The following is a 21979-nucleotide window of genomic DNA, read 5'->3' on the forward strand; positions in this document are numbered from 1 at the left end:
CAGGATGAGATACTTTCGCTCCAAAGGACCGTCTAGCTATCTACCACCAATCTCCCCATGCCCCCCTTCTCCTCTATTAATGTGATTTACCTAGGAAAGTGCAAAGCTAGGAAATTGAGCTACAAGGAAAATTGAACTTAAGAGCAGCACTGCAATTTCTACCCAGTTTGATGCTTTTCATTGCTTCTAAGTGGCTAGCGGTCTTCACTGTTTTCAGGGCACCACAATGTCAGGACAGACAGCCTTTAGATTTAATTGACTGTCATTATGGTGCTGTGTTTATGCCTTATGAAGGTCAGATGAGATGTATAAGCCTGTGTAAGGTTTTCTAGAGACAAAGACCAAGAGAAACAGGAGAACAAGGCATGGTATTTGGACGGAGAGGAGTTGTGCTAGTATTTCCAGATTTCGGAGACTGATTAGTAAGGAGGTAAATGACTTTCCTAATGACTTGGAAGGCAAGCCAAGAACACTTCATGAAATTTATACATACTATGACTTTAGAATCATTTTAAGCATTATTCCATTTAAGACCAGATCTAATAGGTGGAGTGTTTGTTAACCTTACAACCATTTTAATTTTCTGATTTCTCTCAAATATGCAAGGATTCCATGATTTCACCTAGATAGTAACTATGCAAAAAAAATATATATGTAATACATATGCAATATGCAAATATATATGTTATATATATTCACCTAGATAGTAACTATGCAAATATATTTTGCATGTATATGCAAATATATACAATATATATGTTATTGTATATATATTTGCATATTGCCATAGCACAAAATTATATTGAATAAAAATCCTTATGTTATAAAGAGAAAGCTGTAAATGGCAGTTTGATGTATGACAAGGAGATTAAAGGTACATTTTAGAACTTTTCAGGCATGAGTAATTAAAAAAGGTGCAAAAATGAAAGGAAATGCATGACCAAATGTATTATTAATAATATAGCTTTCCATTTGGGAAATACAAAGTTCAGTGTTGACTTAAATCTGAGTGAAATAGGGTCAGGAGGTCAACATTCAGATTTCAGGGGACTTATTTAATAATAGGGAGAGGAATACTGAAAATCATAAAGAGAAATCCTAAATGTTCTGGTCTCTGCTATCCCACCTGGTCAAAGGATAAGCACATCCATAAAAATTCCACTGTTTATGGAGTGTCTGTGATGGGCCAGGAGTTTGAGTCATTATTTGGAAACTCCAAGAGAACTTTGAAAGGCAGGTATTAATATTCCTACTTGGCCCTTGAGAATCCTAGAGTTTAGAGAGGCAAGTTGACTTACCAAAGGTCATTCAACTAATGTATGTTCAAGCTTGGATTTGAGTCCAGCTCTACCTCCAAAATTTCTCCATTCACAGTGCTATACACACAGCAATGTCAACATCACTCGGAAGGCCCACATGTACCTGATAATTTTGGTGACCTTACTTTCAAGGACTCTTGACAGAATAGTTTATATTCCAGGCAGAGGACTCACAGCAAGGTTTCCCTCTGGCTCTCATTGCTACCACTCATGTGATCTGAGGTTTCTCTTCTAAGCCCACCTCCTCTCTAGGACATCTCTCTGTCTCTCCTCTGTGCCCCTTTCAGCTCAATACAGTTAGTAAAACTTCATAAACATGTGATCACAGTGTGAAAACTAGGCATAGATTAGGTTTGTAGAGGTCAGTTTCTCTTGCTATTGGGATATAGACCTGGATGGGGTGGTTGTTTTCACACTCACTTCCAGTCCACCTTCATTAGCAATATCAGTGGGCCACATACCCATGTAGTCTATCACTGTTTGTGAACCTCCTCACTGTAGTGTTCATGGACAGCCCCACAGGCAGGCTGCTGGTGACACAAGGGCCAAGTACAAACCTATAAAGAGGGGGGGTTCTTTCTTGGAAGGGGTTTACTACCTGGAATCAGATCTTTATTCTCTTGGGTCCTAGGTCCTTCTTTCAGGCTCCTGTCAAAATCAGGCCTTTGTCAATTTCTCTTCAGGGTTGTTCCAGAATTTCACCTCTCCCGTTTATCTTTGCTCTTTCACTTTGGGCAAATGGGAGGTGTAATAGAGCAGAGAAGAATACTTACTTTGCATATGTATTGTCCAAGTAATGTGGGACAAGTTAGTTAAACCCCTCTAAAGCTCAGTTTTCTCTCTCTCTCTCTCTCTCTCTCTCTCTCTCTCTCGGGTGGGGAAGAGGGTGGTGCATAGAGGGAGAGAGTCTTAAGCAGACTCCATGCCCAGTGTGGAGCCTGACTCAGAGCTTGTAACCCTAAGATCATAACCTCAGCAAAAATCGAGACTCAAACATTTAACTGACTGAGCCACCTAGGTGCCCCTCTCTATTATTTTTAATAAGAAAAACAAATATAGTACCCACCTCATGAGTTTGTTGTGAGGTAAAATGACAAATTTAAAACACATAATGCTTCACACATAAAAAGCACTTAGTAAGGGACTGCTGACACTATTCATATTATCATTATTCAAAAAGGGTTTTCCCGCAGCCCCGGTGGCTCAACGGTTTAGCGCCACCTTCAGTCCAGGGCGTGATCCTGGAGTCCCGGGATGGAGTCCCACATCCGGATCCCTGCATGGAGCTTGCTTCTCCCTTTGCCTGTGTCTCTGCCTCTCTCTCTCTGTGTGTGTGTCTCTCATGAATAAATAAATAAAATCTTAAAAAAAAATAAAAGTTTTTCTACTTCTCCCTCCCCCTTGTTCTTCTCTCTTGCTTCTCTAAAACCTTCCAGTTCTCAACAACTTCTTGTCCCTCATCTCTACCTCCACCCACCCCAGAAGCTCCCCGCAAGACTCTCAATCTCTCCTGCTGGGATTGCAAATTCTCTTGCCCCACCTCTCCTAGCTACTTATCTCTGGGACTATTGTCTCCTCTCAATAACCACATTAGCATAAATGTTATTATCTCTAAAATCCAATTAATTTCAATTACTGTGGCACTAGACAGATTGCCAGTGCTCTCAATTCATGGAAGATTCTAAGAAAGTAAGTGTTGCCTCTCACTTCAATTTTACATGGCTGTAAGGACCATGGAAAACAGATGGAGAACCAGATACAGACCACCTCAAATCCCATTTACTCAATCATTCCAACTGTCTCAAGATGTAGGTTTTTTTCTAGAGTGAAGATTTTCACAACATTGTCTGGCTTTAACTGGTCTCTGCTGGACATGTTTATCGATTGCAAACAAATAAAATGGGCAAAAAAATGAGCAGCAAGAGAGATGCTAGGGGATGATCTAGAAGCATGTACAACCAAAGTAGGAATAATCAAGAACTGACTATACATGTACACCTGTCTTTAATATCCTAAAATTGCAATTTTAGTCAACATATTCAATACCAAACCATTGAATCTTGATTAGTCCTACCCGGTCTATTTTATGAATTCCTTCAACATCTGTCTATTTGATGAATATCCACTATACACCTACCATGTGACAGGCATTCTATTCTGGACTGAGCAAGGAAGAGGACAGACAGCGTCTCTCTCAAGCCTTTATTTGATGTAGAAGATAGTCACAAGGTACTTTGGCTGACTCTTATTTCAAGTCATTAATACCTCTGATCCCTCTCATCAACATTGATACTTGAGAAGATATAGTAGAATAAGAAATTTTGCTCTCATTGATAATATCTCAAGGCTACGTGTAGCCCCTGGGGCTGAGGAAGGTTTTGGCTGTCCTTTGATAGTTCTAACCCATAGGTTTGGGTTATGTTAAAAAAAACAAAATAATAACAGGCTCAAAATGGAGTCACTTATGCTAAGCCCCACATCACCAAACTAAGACTTAATTACAGCTTCAGCTTCTCCCCAAACTGAAATCTTAAACCAGTCAAACAAGAATTACTGTTGGCACTAGTGAAGCAGTCTGCCTAACAGCCCTCTGCCATCCCCTGAAGGAAAGTGGCCTTGCCACAACCAGTCCATTCTTTGAAAGTATAAATTCCTTGTCCTGCCTCCCTCTGCCTATAAAGTCTTTCATTTTGTACATCTCCTCAGAACTCCTTTCCTTTTTTTTTTTCTCTTTCTTTTTAAGAAATTATTTATTTCCCATTTTGTTTGCCTTTGTGGAATAGCAGCTTACCTTTGTGGAAGACCAACTCAGTGGTTGTTCCTACCCATTCAGTGGCCTGAGCAGTGGGAGCTGCAGATCAGCCTTTAATGGCAAGCTGAGCACTCCAGTGTTCAGTAGGGACCTGCTGGCCAGGCACAGAGGGCACCTGGACACCTGCAGACCAGTCCACAACTTCAGACGGAGTAGTAATCAACTCAGGAGCTAGAGAAGTCCATTCACCCTGAAATTCCTCCTTCGTCATAGCCTTTACAGCATCAGCCAGCTCTCCCTTTTTAGTCTCTTCAGGATCTCTGTAGAAATAGAGTTCAGGCATGACCTCTCATGGGTGTTCACGGGAAATGGTGCCAGGCACACTCAGAACTTCCTGGGCCAGCATGCACCACATCAAACCCATTGAGTGAGCTCCCTTGTTATTGCAAAAGAGGGCAATGTCCACATAGCACAGAGGAGGATCTGGTAGGCAGGTTAAGGTAAGATGCCACTGTGAGACGCTGGTGGTCAGCACTGGAATCAGCAACCATCAGAGGTCTCTGCTCCTGGAAGGCTGCCTGGATCTGGTGAGTGAACTTTCCAGGAGTGAAGTGGCCAGCGATAGGAGTGGCTCCTGCAGTAGCAGCTCACTGGCCACAGCTCACTGGCCACAATTCCTGGATGATTTGACCCTGACATCAGCCAGGTTTCTAATGGCAACAATGGTATGAGCTGCCAGCAGAAGCTTCTCCTAAGTTCTCTTCAGATCTATGATATAGATGCCATCACTATTCCTTTTGAAGATGTACTGTTCCATTTGGAAGTCTAGGTTGGTGCCACCTACGTGGGTTCCTGCTGCAAGGAATTTGAGGATATCCTCCTCCTTCAATTTGCAGGACCTAAAGGGATCTGGACATTGTGAAAGTTTCCCTTTAAGTTACGACAAGAACAAGGAACAACATCATATGGATCCCTCCCTGGGTCGTGTGGAAATACTCAGAGCTCCTTTCTCATCTGTTAGATGATGCTACCCAATTCATGAATCTTTGAATAAAGCCAATAGGATTTTTTAAAATTTACTCAGTTAACTTTGTTTTTTTTATCATTTAAGGTTGACCCTTTTCTATACATAATGAGTCTTGTAACTCTATCAGTGGCCCTCTCCACCCAGATAACACTGTCATGCCCAGAACAAGACATTCCCTAATGCTCCCAAGCAGTTGTCTTCAACAGACAGAGTTAGAACGTGGGTCATAGTTCTGGTTCCTTTGTGTTCCCAATTCTCTTTCAAGAGCCATTTTTTCTTGTATTTTTTCAGGAAGTATTTTAGTAGTACTTCTACTGAGTACTTAAAGTGACAGGTCTCATGCTAAAAACATCACATACATTTAAGCTTCAAATTAGACATTATTATCCTTACTTTACAGAATAAGAAAGGGAGGACTAGATGGATTGTGACATTTCCCTTGGTCATTCAGTTTGTAGATGACAGGGCTTGGACCACCATCTTCACTTAGTACATGGAGATAGACAAGCACACAGTCTGTTTCCTGGCCACAGGCTGCCACTTGCCAGCTGGGCTCAGTTACTGTCTTTGAGTGTGAGTTTTTTGAATATAAAGTCAGTGTTTGGGCCTCTACATGTAATATACATTTCTTAATGTATAAGATGCTAAAGCCTTCTCAAAGAGCCAAAGGGGTTAAAACCTATGAAGTGTGATGCTAAAGTCTTAACTGCTAAAACAGTGAAGGGGAGATGGAATCTCCATTTGTACTAAGTGGGCATGCTGCCCCCACAGCTGGTGACTCAGGATACAGGCTTCACATCTGGAATTCTGCTGGGCTTAGTGGCAGTGGCTTGGGAAAACCTGGTCTCCAGGAAGCCAGCGGCCCCAGGATAGGGGGATAGTGTCTGATGTGGGACATAATAGGAGGTGCAGACTCCAGCAAGCCCAAACACACTCATTTCCCCTTCTCTTTATACAGATGTTTAGCTGCTGGAAGAACCCCTGTGTGCAGAGGCAGGTGGCCAGGCTGGGCTGACAGGAAACACATTCGCTCTCTTGCCCCGCCTCCTTTTCTAGCTTTTTCAATTAGTTCCTCTTCTTAATTTTTGCTTATTCCCTGTTGTCCACACCCTTCTCCATTTCCTTTAGGGTTTCATTAAAGGCCAACCATCTGCCCCCAGTTAAATGATTCTCTCTGAAATTTTAATCCCTAAAACAACAGCGTCAAGTTCAATTCACAAAGGCTCAACTGTTGCATGAATAATTGGGATTGGAATCCTCAGCAGCACCTATAAAATGTATGTGGCTGGAATCTACCACTGGGAAGCACCATTACCCTGGGACTTATGATAATTAGTGGGGTTGAGTAGCTAGGGCCAGGGAGTCCTACACTTTGCTAGGAGTCCTGGAATGACCTGAAGCTGCTCTTCCCCTGATGGACCCAAGAGGTTTTCCAGGCTTCAGGGATAAGAGTAAACTTTCCAGCTCTTGGGCTGGAGCGTCTCAAGGGACTTCCAGAATTAGAGATGCAGACACCAAAACGCTCCCCCTTCCTGATTTTGGTTTATTCTGGTAAAAAGGGAACAATTTCTTCCTTTCAACCCCTAGGCTTCCCTTAGCTTTCTCCAGCTCATCAGCATATAAAGTAATTTTGATAGAACCCCTGTAATGCTTTCTCTCCAAAGGATTTTAATACCCTTCTGAGTGACATTTAATATGATAACAGTATGTAATTTTGATATGAAGCTGTTTTCCAGGAGTTAAAGTCCTAACAGTCCCACTGATCAGACTGACAATGGCTTTCCTGATCATTATTAAATTCCCTGTGATTAGAAAATGGGCCGGTGCTATTGATTTAAGCTCTTTGAGTTAAGCTAAGCTTTAGAGGACTTTCACAAGGCACAAAAAAGGCATTTGGTATTGTATTTTACTTTCCCAATTAAAGCACTTTTCAAAGTACAAATAGCAAACAGCCAGGCATTAGGCCCAGGCTCCAGGAAGAAAGGTGAGAAGCATTCATGGAGAACAGAGCACCAGAATTCATGTCCCCCAACTGCAGACTCTGGAAGGTAAGATAGAAGGGCATGAGGTCGGACATTCCCACAGGCAGGATGCTTCCAACTCCCAAAGGTGCCTGAGCCAAAGATGCTTTAAATGCAATTTCAAACCTCCCATAGACGGAGAGGTCATCCATCTTAGAATTCCCAGAGTAATTTCAGTTTCATGGACATTGTCCTGTGGTCACCTCATAATTGTCAAACTTTGTGTACAAATTTTGCATCAAGAAATTATCGTAGAAAAAAAGAAATTATCACTGAATCTCTAAAGGTTAATGACTCCAATCTATCTTTTCAAATTAATAAGTGGGAGAGAGAATGTGGGCAATAGTGTTTCTATTACCACCTAAAGCTCTAGAGAAAACAGGGATCCCAAGAGGAAAATCTTGAGCAATTTCAGGGTATTAAGATTTCTGAGGGAAAGACACTTGAGATTTGCAGGTGTGCCTGCAGTCCCTGTTTGTTGCCCAGATGATAAGCAGTTTGAGTGATTGTGTTTGGGCCCTGAGCACGCCTTCTCTTAACTGCATATCTTCTCTAATCCCCACAAACCCCAGGAGAGCCTTTCCAAACCCAGTTGTTGCTGCCTCTCTTGCTCCGAGGTCCTGGTGTCCAAGGTCTTCTTTAGTTCTGCCCATGAGGACTTGAACATCCCCGCTAGGAAACTTGTGGTATGCATTCTGGATTCTGGAAGTAGTTTTTGGTTTTTTGGTTTTTTACCATGGTCCATAGTAAAGAATACACTTTTACCCCACAACCCAACCCAGCCCATGACATGTTCAACACTGAAACAAGTTTCACCAAACACTGGTGTAACATGGTAGATACATTTTTAGGTCACAGCCTACAAAACTGATGCCATGACTAGCAGGTTTCCACCTGCAAAGTGGAAACTTCTTTATTATGATTTTAATCAAGAATCATAAATACTCATTTATTAATTTATCTAAAAAATACCTAGAGAGCACAGGGCATGTACCCATTTCCATGTTAGGTATTGTGTGTGGGTAAAAGGAATACAACAGTTTCCCCCCTCAAGCAGCTCATAGTCTATTTCGAGAGCCATAACTGACATGTGAGAAAATGTAAGGAACAATTCCAAAAAGAATTGAAATTGGGTGCTCAGATGCTGAATAGGTCTATGCTTTGGGTATTTTAAGGAGGGAGGGGTGGAGAGAGGAGATGTGCACAAATGAAGTTGGGGAAAGCTGGGAAACTCTTTTCATCCTCAAGGGAGGGGCTGCAGCTCCTGCATCTACCTCCCTATCTGTTCCCAAGGGTCCCTGCACATTACAGGCTTTGAATAATTGTGCTTTGAATGACTCTGTGGTTAGATATTAATAGGCTTACCACTATATCCAATAGTTCCTATTTATTGAGTAACTGCAATGTGCCTGGCATTGTGCTGGGAGTTTAACCTAGTTATCACATTTATTCCTCATAATGAGCTAGTGTAGCAGTGCTACTATCCCCAATTTATAGGTGAGGAAATCAATCCTCGGGTATGATCAATGGCTTACCCAAAGTCACAAAACTTAAGTAAGTAGTGGATCTGAGAATTAAACTAGACTTCTTGAATCAAAGCAGATGCTCCTTCCACTCCTTCAAAGGATAAGATGGATTTAGGTAACTTTTTTAGGAGGCCAATGAAGGCAGAGAGCCTAGGAAGGGAGATGGTGTAAGCACAGTGCATGGCATCTTTCAGGAACAAAGGAAATCAGCAAGATAGAAGTGGAATTTAAATTTTAGGAGAAAACAGTGAAAGACCAGGTTAGAGGGAGATGGAAAGGGAAAAACAGCTTGAAAATGAGTTAAGATTGCTGAAAAATAACAAGAATAAGAACAATGCCAATAACAACAGCAACAATATTTCTGCTGAATATGCTAGGTACCATTTCAAGGTCTATATGCGTTAGTAATTTCATTCTATGGTTAAAGAAACTTAGGCACAAAAAAAGCTGAATAACTTTTCCAAAAACCCAAGCAGAATCATGTCTAATAATCCTAGGTAGGTATGAAGTTGGTGTTGCCACTACCACTATGTTATCTTTGCTCCCCCATTCTTCATAAATCCAGCTTTTTTCCAGGTTGCTCAATGGGCAGCATGAGTACAGGGTACCTGCAGTGAGCAGATGTTCTTAGATCCCTTCATCAGGGTTGATTCCTCCCATCCTCAGCTGGTTAGAACAATTCACAGCTGAATCGTTCACTAGGAATTGCCCTCAGTCATCAGGAATTGCTGGAAGGTTATGCTCCTTGTAAGAGACAAACTGTGGCCAATGATGAGCTGATATGAGACTCTAAAGCCTCAGCATCTTTGCCTCAACTGGGGAAATACTGAAAGGCCAGCCTAGCTCTAAGCTCCTCATGCAATTGACTGACCGCTCAGTGAAAAGTGCATTTAAGGTCAGTTGCTCCTCCTCCTACTTCTTCCTCTTCTTTATTAATCTTACCTTTCTCATTTTGGGGGGGCGGGGGAGGGGATATGTGTTTCTCCCAAGAGCACTTCTCAATATACCCTGAATTAACTTTTCTGTCTTGTAGTCTGTTTCCAGAGAACCCAATCTAAGCCATTTATACCAGGAGTGATCCTATGAAGTGGACTATAAAATAGAAGTTTGGAGGTGATTACCCCATTGGCCAGCTGGAGGTGTAGACACCATCACTGGTGGTTGGTGGGTATATTATGGATAGTCTCTGATGTGCTGTTACAGTGCAATTACAAATGTCTACCAAATGTGTTAGGACACTAGTGGAAGATAATGCAGTGGTTGGAGTAATGTCTCTGGAATGGATAAGCATGCAAGGAAATAACTAGAACAACCATAGAATAGGTGGCTGTTGCTGAGTGTCACTGATTCACTCATGGCAATCAGAAGAATCTGGCTCATAGTAATTTATTGACAATTCAAGGCAAAATGATTTCTTTTTTATTTTATTTTATTCATGTATTCATGAGAGACACACGGAGAGAGGCAGAGACATAGGTAGAGGGAGAAGCAGGCTCCCTGCAGGGAGCCCAATGCAGGACTCTATCCCAGGATCCCGGGATCAGGACCTAAGCCCAATGCAGATGCTCAACCACTGAGCCACTCAGGTGCCCCAAGGTAAAATGATTTTCAAGGAAAGCAGGATCTCCTTGGCAGCGTTAGAGAACATTTTGAACTCCTGAAGCACAAGGCCATTAGCACGAAGGACTAGGTTCAGGACTTAACCATGGAAGAGCAGCAGAGCTTCAGAGGAGGTTCAGTTCCTCCCTTGCAAGTCTCTTACACCAAGGTCAAAGCCATAACAGAAAAAGAGTGGAACTTTGAGACATAGGATGTGGTTATCTGGGTTGATGTAATTGAGAATTTTGAACTCCCTATTTCTTCCAAAACTGTGAACCTGCAGAAGTGGCCTATTCCCCGAAATGGAAGATAGTGAGAACCTCCCTTCATGAGTATCAGTCAGAGGTCTCAAATGAGTCAGGTGCCTTACAAGATTTACTGGCTGCCCTCAGGATCCCTGCTCCAATCTTCCCTTTTATTAATCAGGCTAATAGGGATCATGGTCAAAATCATGATTGAATCAAGACACAGACAACAAGATCATCTAAGGGAAGAGAGGAGCTAATAAATACAGAAGGAGTTGGGAGTGGATTGAACTAGATCCCAAGGGTGATGGATTAAGGGAAGGAACAAGGTCGGATAAAAGAGAATTGGTTTTTGCTGGCAAATATATTAAAATTTCCTCATAATACAGAATGTAGCACTCTGGCAAAAATTCTGGGAGAAGGCACTGATAAACTCCAGGTTGAATCTGTAAATCTTGGAAAAACCAATGGTCCAAACTAAACAGATATACCAGAACTTCCATGACAGATGATGAAAGATGAGTACAAAGGCTCAGGAAAGTGGAGATTATAAGGTGGACATTGGCAGAAAAACTACCAGCTAACAATGTTCCATGGCAGACTAGGAGGACAGCCCATTTATTAAAGTGATAAGGAATGTGCTGGGAAAATGACACCAGCACCATTAAGATGCTCAGGGTTCTGTCCTCTTACGGTGGTTCTGACCTGACAGTAGGAGATGCTAATACAGAATTGGACTTCCTGATGGCAACGGGAATGCTAGGATCTCAAAACCCAGATAGATCATGGTGGATGACAATAGACACTGCCAGTAGCCAAAAAGCATCCCCAAATGTAGCTATCATCCACTATGGTACCTTGTTAGAGTAAATTAACACAGACTCCAGTACATGATATGCAGACACTACTCTAGTAAAGCCATTCCTTCCCTCCTCTCTTTCACAAGCAGTGTGCGCTTACAAACCACAGTATACATTTATAGTCTTGCCCCAGGACTTTGTTAATTCACCTTCCTTCTACCAAAGAGAACTGAAACATCTGAATATTCCAAAACCATAAATTAGTCTACCATCTTGGTAATATCATACTAACTAGACCAGGCAAGTAAGAAGGGACAGATGTGTTGGAGGCCTTGGTAAAGTACACATACTCCAGAAGGAATAGATGAACTCTACAAAGTTTTAGGGTCTTGCCACAGCAGTGAAGTTTTTAGTGTCCAATGGTCTGGGGACATAGAAGGATATTCCCCAAATAAATGACTAATTATTGCATTTCGCATCTCCCACCACTAAGAAAGAAGCACAATGCATTATAGGTTTCTTTGGATTCTGAAGGGAACATATTTTACACTTGGAAAGCTGCCCTGACCCACTTACCAGGTGACATGAAAGGCTGCCAGCTTTAAATGAGGCCTAGAAAGGGCTCTGCAGCAGGTCCAAGCTGTGGCACAAGTAGTCCTGTCATTTGGCCATACAACCTGGCAGACCTTGTAGTATTAGAGATTTCTGTGTTTAGAATAAAAACACCAAGTAATGCTGATGGCAAGCCCCAGTAGGAATCACAATGTGACCCTTAGGGTTTGGGAGCAAGATCATGCCATCTGCAACACTTGAAAGGCAGGACCTAGCTTGCCATGAGATCCTCGTAAAGATGGACTATTTGAGAATGGGCATCATGGCCCATCAGGAGCCAGGCCTATCATACCTATGAAGTCATAAAACCAGGCCAACCCAGAGCCAATTCTTTGTAAACTGGGAGAGGTATATCTGGGAGTGGCCATGAGCATGATCTGCTAGTAAGCTATCTAAGAAGGTAATCTCAAAAAAAAAAAAAAAAAAAAAAGGTAATCTCAATCCCCATGTCACCTACCATTGATGATGCCTCCCTCCTATAGCTCACATCTATTGCTGGGGCTAGGCTGTCCAGGGGTGGGGGTTTGGGCTTCCTATACCCAGCTGATGGAGAAGGAAAAGGTTTGAGCTTATTTCATGGACAGGTCATCTTGGTAAGTCAGTGTGAGCTGAAAATGGATAGCTATTACTCTATGGCCTCAAGAGGAGTGTCCTTAAAAGAGAGCAATGAGGACAAATCTTACCAATTAGAAAGGCTTTGGGCAGTGCATCTGGCTTTCCATCTTTGGAGAGAGAAATGGCCCAAAGTAAAATATTCATAGACTTAGGGTATCTTTTATTGGACTGGCCAGTTGGACCAGGTTCCTGAAAGAGAAAGATTGAAAGACTAGAACAAGGTCTCAGGAAGCTCATCTCAATAAACAAATAGGAATGAATATAGAGTGTGAACAATTTAGTATGGCATACTAAGAACCACAAAAGAGTACCCATAATGGGAGAGATACTAAACAATCAAGTGGACAGAATGACCAGTCATTTCACATTCTCTGGTGTTTGTTATGGGCCACCCTAACTCCTGATAATCATGATAGAAGGGATGGAAGCTATGCATGGCTCCATCAGGATATGCTGCTACTCACCAAAAATGATCTAGCTACTGCTGCCACTGAATATTCAACCTACCAGTGACATAAATTAAGGCTAAGTCCCATATTTGGCACCATTTCTTAAGAAGATGAATTAGGCACTTGATAGCAAGTTGACTCCTCTGGATACCTTTCACCCTAAAAAGACCAATGATTCTATTTGATTAATATCAATATATAATCCAGTATGGGCTTGCCTTTTCTATGCATAGGGCTTACAACTACAACTATCTAAGGACTTGAAGATTTCATGAGCTGACTTAAAATCCTAACTAACATTGCCTTGGAACAAGGGACCCACTTTATGAGAAAAAAAAAAAAAGTTCTGCATTGGCAGTGGACATTTAACCATGGGATCCACTTGTCCTGCCACCTCCTGTACCCTCAAGAGTCACAACCCTTATAAAATGGTAGAAAGGGCTCTTAAAGAAGCCACTGGGATGTCAGTACCTAGACATAGTATGGATCCTAAATTAATAGCTATTGTATGGCACTGCATCTCCTATAAGTAGAATACCTGAGTCAGAAAACTAAAAATAGGAATGGGCCCACTTAACCATCAACCTATATTCTACTTGGGAATCTATTCTCTCAATCCTACGACCTTAGGCTCTGTAGGTCTAGACATCTTAGTTCTCAGAGGGGAGATACTTTGATGTAGGTTCTCAGTAAGAGTTCATTAAACTTTAAGCTACCACTGCCAGCAGTCATTTTGAATTACTCATACTAAAAGACCAATAGGCATGGAAAGGAATCATACAACAGAAGTCGGGGCTGCTGCTAGACAATGGGGGCAGAATAGAATATCTCTGGCACTGAGACATCCCTTAGTGTTTACATGCCCTGTTTTAAGGTAAATTGAAAGATACAGTAGGCATGTCCTAAGAAAAGCATAGCAACCAGGGGCTCGGATCCCTAAGGGATGAGGATCTGGTTCACCCCACCAGACTTAGAATAGTAATAGTGTGAGTCAAGGTGAGGAGTATTTAGAATGGTGACAGAGTGGGGAGAAAGTATCAGTTAGGGCTTCAAGGTCAACTGTAGCAGTAAGAGGTATGGTTTGTCTCACTAATCCTTTGCCTGTAAATTGCTAGAAAATGAGACCAATCAGAATCCTGAAGGACCTTTTTCAGGTTGAGATGTAATGTTAGTAGATCTGAATGACACTCAAGTTAGACTGTAGGAGAAAAGATCCCTTTTTCTCCTAACATCCATCCCCCCTGCTGCCATAGCTGCATCCCTCCCTGGGAATCACCCTTGGCTGCAGAGAACTAATTCATCCAAGGTTACCCTCCTTCCTCGGGGGCAGCCCATAGTCAGGGACTGGCTAATGTGAGGACACAGATCCTGTACCCTTGACCCATTTTAAGACAATTCTGAAGGTCTGGCTCAGCTCCAGAGTTCTCTTTGGGTTCAACTGAAACTTTGGTTGTAACAGCATTGCTGATCAGTTTTTCCCATCGCCTAATCCAGTCCTCCTGACCTTCCTACAGGGTGTCTTCTAAGAGCAATCCACAGGAAGCCCTTTACATGTTTTTCTTTGTCTCAAGGTCTGTTTCCAGTTAACTCAGACTAAGTCAGCACATATCACTTCCCTGGGGTGAGGTGTCAAATATACTTCTTATAATGGTGTGTGAATGCCCTCACCTACACTACACTTCTCTAGACTGAGTGAGAGTACACACAGACCTCTGGGCTGGTTCCACACAGATTTCCAGGGCTTACAGGGAAGATGTTCTGGATATAACCAGAGTCTATCTCAGCTTGGTGGAACCACAGGGCTCGCAGACTGGCATGCTCTATAAATGAAGCCAGTGTTGCTGAACTAGAATGTGAGACACACATGCTCCCACCCAAGCATGTGGAAGGCTGCAAATTTAGGAGATGGAGGGGAAGAAAAGCCGGCTTCTACAGAGAAAAATTAAAATGTTATTACACACATCCCTGGCTCAGCTGAGAGTAGAAACTGGCGCCCTCTGTCTGCAAATTCACACATGAGCATCTTTGAGGTTCTCACAATGGAAGGAAATAGCATGTATCTGGGATTAATGCCTGAGCAGGAAGATGTTATGAATTACTAAATGACCTCAAAATTTACCAGATTCGCAAGTATTCAACTAATAACTTCTTTCTATCTGTTCTCATGATGCTTAGTATATTTCTAAACTTTAGCATGCACCATACTATACTATAGTTACTGGAGGGAACCATTCTTAACATACTCTGAGAAATTTCGGAAAAAGAACCTAGATTATATTCATCTCCATATTCCAAAGACCTGGATGAATGAATGTGCTTTCGGTGCCTAGTTCCCAGGAGATGTAATAAATGACCAATCACCTCAAACTATTTCTAAATGGCAAGTATCACGATGACAGAAAAGGCTACTTAGATATATGTGTGTGGAAAGTTTATATATTCTTTGTTAAGAACATCAAGTACATTTTTTGATAAAGGAGCACTATATTTATTATATGTATAACAGACTTATTTGTTTTATAATCTCTTCACATTAAAAAGCATATGTTTTGTAATGTTTAAGTTTCTTAAAAGAAAGAAAGAAATAGCAATCCCAAGAGATTCTGTTCATTGTTCTAACAACAAACAGGTTTTAAGCTTGCTTTGTGAAGGTTCCTAGCCTTTTTACCATGCTTTTGTGAGAGCCTATAAATAGGATTGTTAGTGTTCTCCAGAGAACAGAACCAATAGGACATATATATGTAGATGTAAGAGGAGATTTACCACAAGGATTGGCTCACATAATACTGGAGTTTAAGAAGTCCCATAGTCCGCCATCTTGTTCTATTCTGGCCCTCAAGAGATTAGATGAGGCTCAATCACAGTGGTGAGGGCAACTTTCTTTACTCAGGCTATTGATCCAAAGGCTAATACATTTCAGAGACACCCTCATGGACATCCCCAGAAATAATGCTCAGATATCTGAGCATCCCTTAGCTCAGTCAAGTTAACACGTAAAATTAGCCATCGGAAGGTCTAAAGTTCTTTTGGGTTGAAATTTACATCCAACCTGCACTAGGAAAAAATGTGGAGACTCTTGCAGGACCAGGCTTGCAGCTGGGAACAGCTCCTCTCTGTCTCCCCTTGGCAATGGCTGCTCCATTCTCTTCTTGTGCTATGACACTCCTGGTTGTCAGCATGTCAGCAGCCTATGAATCAGAAAATCAAAGCAAGAATTAAAATTCCACTGTTAAAAACACAAGTATTTAATATTTATATGTGTATTTTGAAAAAATCTGGAAACAACAATAGCCAAACTATGGAAAGAGCTGAGATGTCCTTCAACAGATGAACAGATAAAGAAAACGTGTGTATATATATACATACACACAATGGAATATTACTCAGTCATCAGAAAGGATGAATACCCACCATTTACATTGACATGGTTAGAACTGGAGGGTATTATGCTAAGTGAAATAAGTCAATCGGAGAAAGACAATTATCTCATATGCAGAATATAAGAAATAGTGCAAGGGACCAGAAAAGAACTGGAAACTGAATAGGAAAAAATAAGAGAGGGAGACAAACCACGAGAGACTTTTAATCATAGGAAACAAACTGAGGGTTGCTGGAGGGGAGGAGGGGAGAGGGATGGAGTAACTGGGTGATGGGCACTAAGGAGGGAATGTGATGTGATGAGCACTGGGTATTATATGCAACTGATTAATTATTGAAAACTACATCTGAAACTAATGTTGTAGGATATGTTGGCAAATTGAATTTAAATTAAAAAAAAAGGAAAATTCTGGAAACATATATATCATGGGTGAATCTGGTTATAGGGAAATTTCATTGGGAATATGTCTCTAATTGGATTTATTTTTACAGAATATATCTGTACTTTAATAATTCAATACTAATAGTAAATAATAAAGATATTTCATTTAGGAAAAATATATGGGGATGAGAGAACCCATAGAAATGTAAGTACCTGTACCTTGCGCAGTGTTTTCCAAGAGTCACTGGGGAAAAACTAATCAGTAGATCGACTTGACCTGTTACTTTGTCCCCCCATTCACACTGCTGAGGTGATAGCAGACAGTCACTGAGGGAGGCCCAAGGCACTAAGTCTCGACATTTGAGTAAGGCAGCAGGTGAGGAGGAGTCCTGGAATGTTAGAGCTACAAGGGCCTCTGAGCATCACCTAATCTAACCCTGTGCTTTAGAAATGAGCTAGCTGAGGCCCAGCTGCCCAGGATCACACAACAACCCAGTGGTAAAGCCAGAAATAGAAACCCTTGCCTACTGTTATCCAATCCTGTTCCTTTTCACCCAGCAAAACTGTCGCTCCCATTTGTAGCTGCTAATGTTCCTAACTATAAGTGTGATCACTAAACCTCCCTCCCCAAACCCTTCTTCAAAACAGAGAAGAGAAAGGAGAAGGAAGGAAACAAAAGAGAAGCAAAGAAAAAAGGAAAAGAAAGTGGGAATAGGCTCATCTTATCACCTAGGTGAAGCAGGCAAGAAGAGAGCCCCTCTCTACGTCCCATCTGTTCTTCTGATTCCCAGATGCAAACAGCCCTTTGTGACACTGTTTCCCCTTCAAGTGACCTCTAGTTAAGATGAACTTCAAAGGGAAAGACAGAATGTGATTGTACCCCGGCTCTCATCAGAGATGGCCAAAGTAAGAGGCTCCCAGGGCATCGGAGATAGTCCAGGACCCCAGGGGACTCTGGGATGAATGGCAGAGGGAGAGGATGCTTCTTGTTTGAACTGTGCTCACTTTGACACAAAAATAACTCTTTATGCCTCCTTTATGCCACCATAAGCAACTCAGAAGGAGGATGGGATATCTCCTTCAGTACATGTAGGGGCAAACACTTAGTGCTCAAGCACGCATGTACATTAATCTTTGCTGTCTGTTGCCTTTGTGTTTTGGAACAAGTCAGACTCCTTTGTGTAATTGCTTGATGAAACTTTTTCATCCATTCTGTTAACAGAAATTACACAGTTAAATAATAATGCCACCCCCACCCCACCACTACACCCAGGAGAAACCCTGAAGATGTGGTCTCTCAGAAGCAGCACCCAATCCCAGCTCTCCTGCCTGCCCTCTGACCCAGCCCAATCTCCAGACCTTAACATTCACTTTCCATCTTCCAAGGATGGTTGCTAGGAGACAGGAATAAAGCTGGACCAGTCCATTGCTTGTCTACTTTGGGGAGTGGGAGAACAGGGCATGCAGGGCCACGGAGAACACATGGTCTCAAGGTCACAGATGCTATCAGGGTCTCAGAAGGGGTTTCTCTGTGATGAGGCCCCTGCAACACAGAGAAAGGGGCCTCTTACTCTCAATGAGGAGTCTCTCACTCATTCTCTGATGGTGTTTCTCAGAGTGCTTGTATAAAGTAACAGAATGTACACACGCACATATCTTTTCTTCATATTAACTAAGTCAAAATACATTTACATGCTGTTAGGACAAGAAGGGTATATGCTACGGTCTGAAGGTTTGTATCTCCAGAGATTCATATGGTGAAATCCTAACCCCCAAAGATGATGGTATTAGGAGGTAGGGCCTTTGGGAGGTGATTAAGTCACCTAGTCACTAATGGGATTAGTGTCCTTATAACAGACCCCACAGAGTTCCTAATCCCTTTCAGCATGCGAGAACACACCAAGAAATTGTAAGCTACAAACCAGAAAGAGGCTTTTCACCTGTTGTTCTTAGCCACCCGAGCTATGGCATTTTGCTATGGCAGCCCAAATGGACTAAGGCAGACTATCAGTCAGCTTGGGCTGCCAGATGGAGCTTAACCAAAATTTTCTCACAGTTAAGGAAGCTAGAAGTTCAAAATCAAGGTATCTAGTGAAGCCTCTCCCCTTTGTTGGCAGATGGCCACCGTCTCTCTTTCTTCACATTGCCTTCCGTTCTTCCTCTTCTTATAAGGCTGTCAATCCTATCAGAGTAGAGCTCCACTCTTATAATCACATTTAACCTTAATTATCTCCTAAAACTCCTTTAATACAGTCATACTGAAAGTTGGGGCTTTTGATGTAAGAATTTTGGGAGGACACAATTCAGTCCATCACAGGGGGAAGCCTTCTTTTCCAAAGATACCTGCCTTGATCCTCTGGCCAAGTGAAGAGTCAATTTTTAACATGAATATGGCTATCTCTTCTATAATTTAAAATTTATGGCATTAAGACTTTTTATCTTATTTTATTTAAGATTTTATTTATTTATTCATGACAGACACAGAGAGAGAGAGGCAGAAACACAGGCAGAAGGAGAAGCAGGCTCCCTGTGGGGAGCCTGATGTAGGGCTTGATCCCAGGACCCCGGGATCACACCCTGAGTCAAAGGCAGATGCTCAACCACTGAGTCACCTAGGAGCCCTGGCATTAAGACTTTTAAAACTGGGAGCATAAACGCAGCTTTATTTTAATTATATACCTGGGGAATACAAATTAGAAAGGAGCCGTCATTCCCCATGTGTTCTGAAGCCATTCCTTCCATTTTACAGAAGAGGAGACTGATGCACAAGAGTGAAAGAGGTGATTCCTTCTACCTTGCAAGTGCCCTCCAGCCATACTCAGTATGGCCAGGGAAGCATGTCCTCCCCTACCTCCCCCTCACATCATGGGGCTCATGTGGGTGAGATGGACTTGATCCACTTCTTTACTGGGGGTCTAACACAGTTCCCACACACAGGCACCCACCAAGCCCCTTTGGAGAAAAGACATAACAATCTACACTCCCACCACATACTTTAATCTGTACCAAAACCTTAATGCATTGCATCCTCAGCATTAAAACCAAGGTTTTGGTAGTGTTGGGACAGCCAGTATATCCCACAAGATGTAACTTTCCCTTTTGTCTGTGTAGTTATTGGCAAAAAATACAAACAGAGCAGGAGGGCTCTTGGGGTAGCCCATTGCTACCCAAGTCCAGAGGTCATTTCCCAGGATGCCTCCCAACCTGCTTCCACTTGATCTGCTACTTTCAAGCTGTCTGACCTTGGCACAACACTTGACTTCTCTGAATCTCAGCTTTCTCATCTGTAAAATAGGATAAAAAGCTTCCCTCATAGCATTGTGATGAGAATGAAGCAAAGTAATGTATATAAGGGATGTACATGGTGTCAAATTGTCCCTAACTAATCCTCCCTGGACACAAAAGAAAGCCTGCCAATTGAGTTGGGAAGTAGATCACAGAATATTTACACTAAAAATGCAGAGAGGTTAAATTGTAGATTGTAGGGGCTGGAGAAACCTGAGAGATCGTCTAACTAGCCATTCAGTGCACAAGAACAGCGACAAGAAAATGCCTACAGAAGTAACATGGTTTGCTCAAGCTCACACAGCTGGCTAAGAGCAGAGTCGGGCTCCCACTTGGGCAAGTAGACTGGGGCTCCTACTTTTAGCCCAAAGAAAAAGATTGTGAGGGCTTTGAGAGTGAACCAGCCACTATTAAAGGTGTGGCAGCAATTTCTAAGGTGGGACTATAGTGTTGCTAAATTACTAACAGATATTAATCTAAGTTTAGAAGCAAGAAATCAGAATTCCCAAAATCATATTATTTTTATAATACTTCCAACATTCTTCATATTCTTTATTATTATGAATATATTTCTTAAGAAACTTATTTAGTAAACAAGGAAAATTCAGTTTAGAAATATTTACAAAGGACTGTAGTTGTTGATAGTGAGTTTTCATACTCCAAAAGGCACCAGGGAACATTTTTAGGTGGTATTCAAATAATACAGCATCCGGGTCTCCCAGCCAGACTAATAGCATCACATAGAATTGTATGTCAAATTGCCAATTTAAGGACTTATTTTAATACTCAAACTTGTTATTTCTTGGGACATCATTCAAAATATCTGTAGACAGTATATTACACATATACTTAGTAATATGTACTTCATTTGCATGAGTGACTAAGTCACCTAAGGGTGAGGGTCGTCCAGCAGACAGGACCATAAGCACACATTTTTAACTTGGCAATGGCTACGAACAAGATAGCTTGATCGAATTGTGATCCTACCTCTCTTGCCTGCTTCTGTCTCAGCTGACAGACTACCCACTTTAACCCTCAATGCCACACTTCAGCATTTCCTGCTCACACTTTTGACCGATCTTAGTGGACTCCATTAGTGCTGAAAGATATGTATGTGGATTATAAGGATTATAATTAATTATCCTTAATTCTCCTGGGAGACTTGTAAGACTTTCTCCCTTTTTATGATTCTCAACTAATTTTTCTCACGATTCAGTATTCTAAAGAAAAACACAACACATATCTTCAAGAGAAACACCAGGAAGGTTTTCCTACATGGAAACTTGAGGCGGGACACCTGGTTGGCTCAGGGATTGAGCATCTGCCTTCGACTCAGGTGTGATCCTGGAGACATGGGATCGAGTCCCACATCAGGCTCCCTGCATGGAGCCTGCTTCTCCCTCTGCCTGTGTCTCTGCCTCTCTCTTTCTGTGTCTCTCATGAATAAATAAATAAAACCTTAAAAAAAAAAAAAAAAACTTGAGGCAGGCATGTGACCTCCTTCCTGCCCAGTGGCCTGTACTCTGTGAGGGCCCACGGCTGGACCCAGGGGACACTGAAGTCACACACGGGACAGAAGAGGTGACCACATAGTCTAGGCATTCATCCATCCAACTGAGCAGCATGCAGGAATCCCCCTGGGGTCTGGCACACCAGAGTTCCCCATAGCTGCCATAACAAATTACCTCAGGCAAGGTGGCTTCAACAGCAGACACATGTTCCATCACAGCTATGGAACCTAGAAGTCTGAGGTCAAGGTGTTGGCATGGCCACACTCCCATGAAGACTCCAGGGGAGAACCTCTCTTATAGTTGGTCTCCTAGAGAAAGAGCCTGGCTCTGCCCCATCCTAGCTTCCCAGCTCCCAGCAGGCCCTGGCATTGGCCAGCCTACATCTACATCACTCTGGTCACCACTGCCACCATCTTCACAGGACCCTCCTCCTGCTGTGTGCCCCTGTCCCCAAATTT

General features: G+C 42.2%; 1 long non-coding RNA gene and 1 pseudogene across 1 annotated transcript; both read right to left on the reverse strand.

The window, feature by feature from the left end:
* Window positions 1-7786, reverse strand: part of LOC144296403 (small ribosomal subunit protein uS2 pseudogene) — a 171801-nt pseudogene extending 164015 nt beyond the window's left edge.
* An 8046-nt stretch (window positions 7787-15832) lies between these two features.
* Window positions 15833-21773, reverse strand: LOC144296089 (uncharacterized). The gene is made up of 2 exons (XR_013363218.1): window positions 21696-21773; window positions 15833-16153 (listed from the first exon to the last, which is right to left on the reverse strand). It is a non-coding gene; the product is annotated as an uncharacterized LOC144296089 (long non-coding RNA).
* Between the last annotated feature and the right edge of the window lie 206 nt (window positions 21774-21979).

Source organism: Canis aureus, chromosome 24, assembly GCF_053574225.1.
Source record: "Canis aureus isolate CA01 chromosome 24, VMU_Caureus_v.1.0, whole genome shotgun sequence".
Classification (NCBI taxonomy): domain Eukaryota; kingdom Metazoa; phylum Chordata; class Mammalia; order Carnivora; family Canidae; genus Canis; species Canis aureus.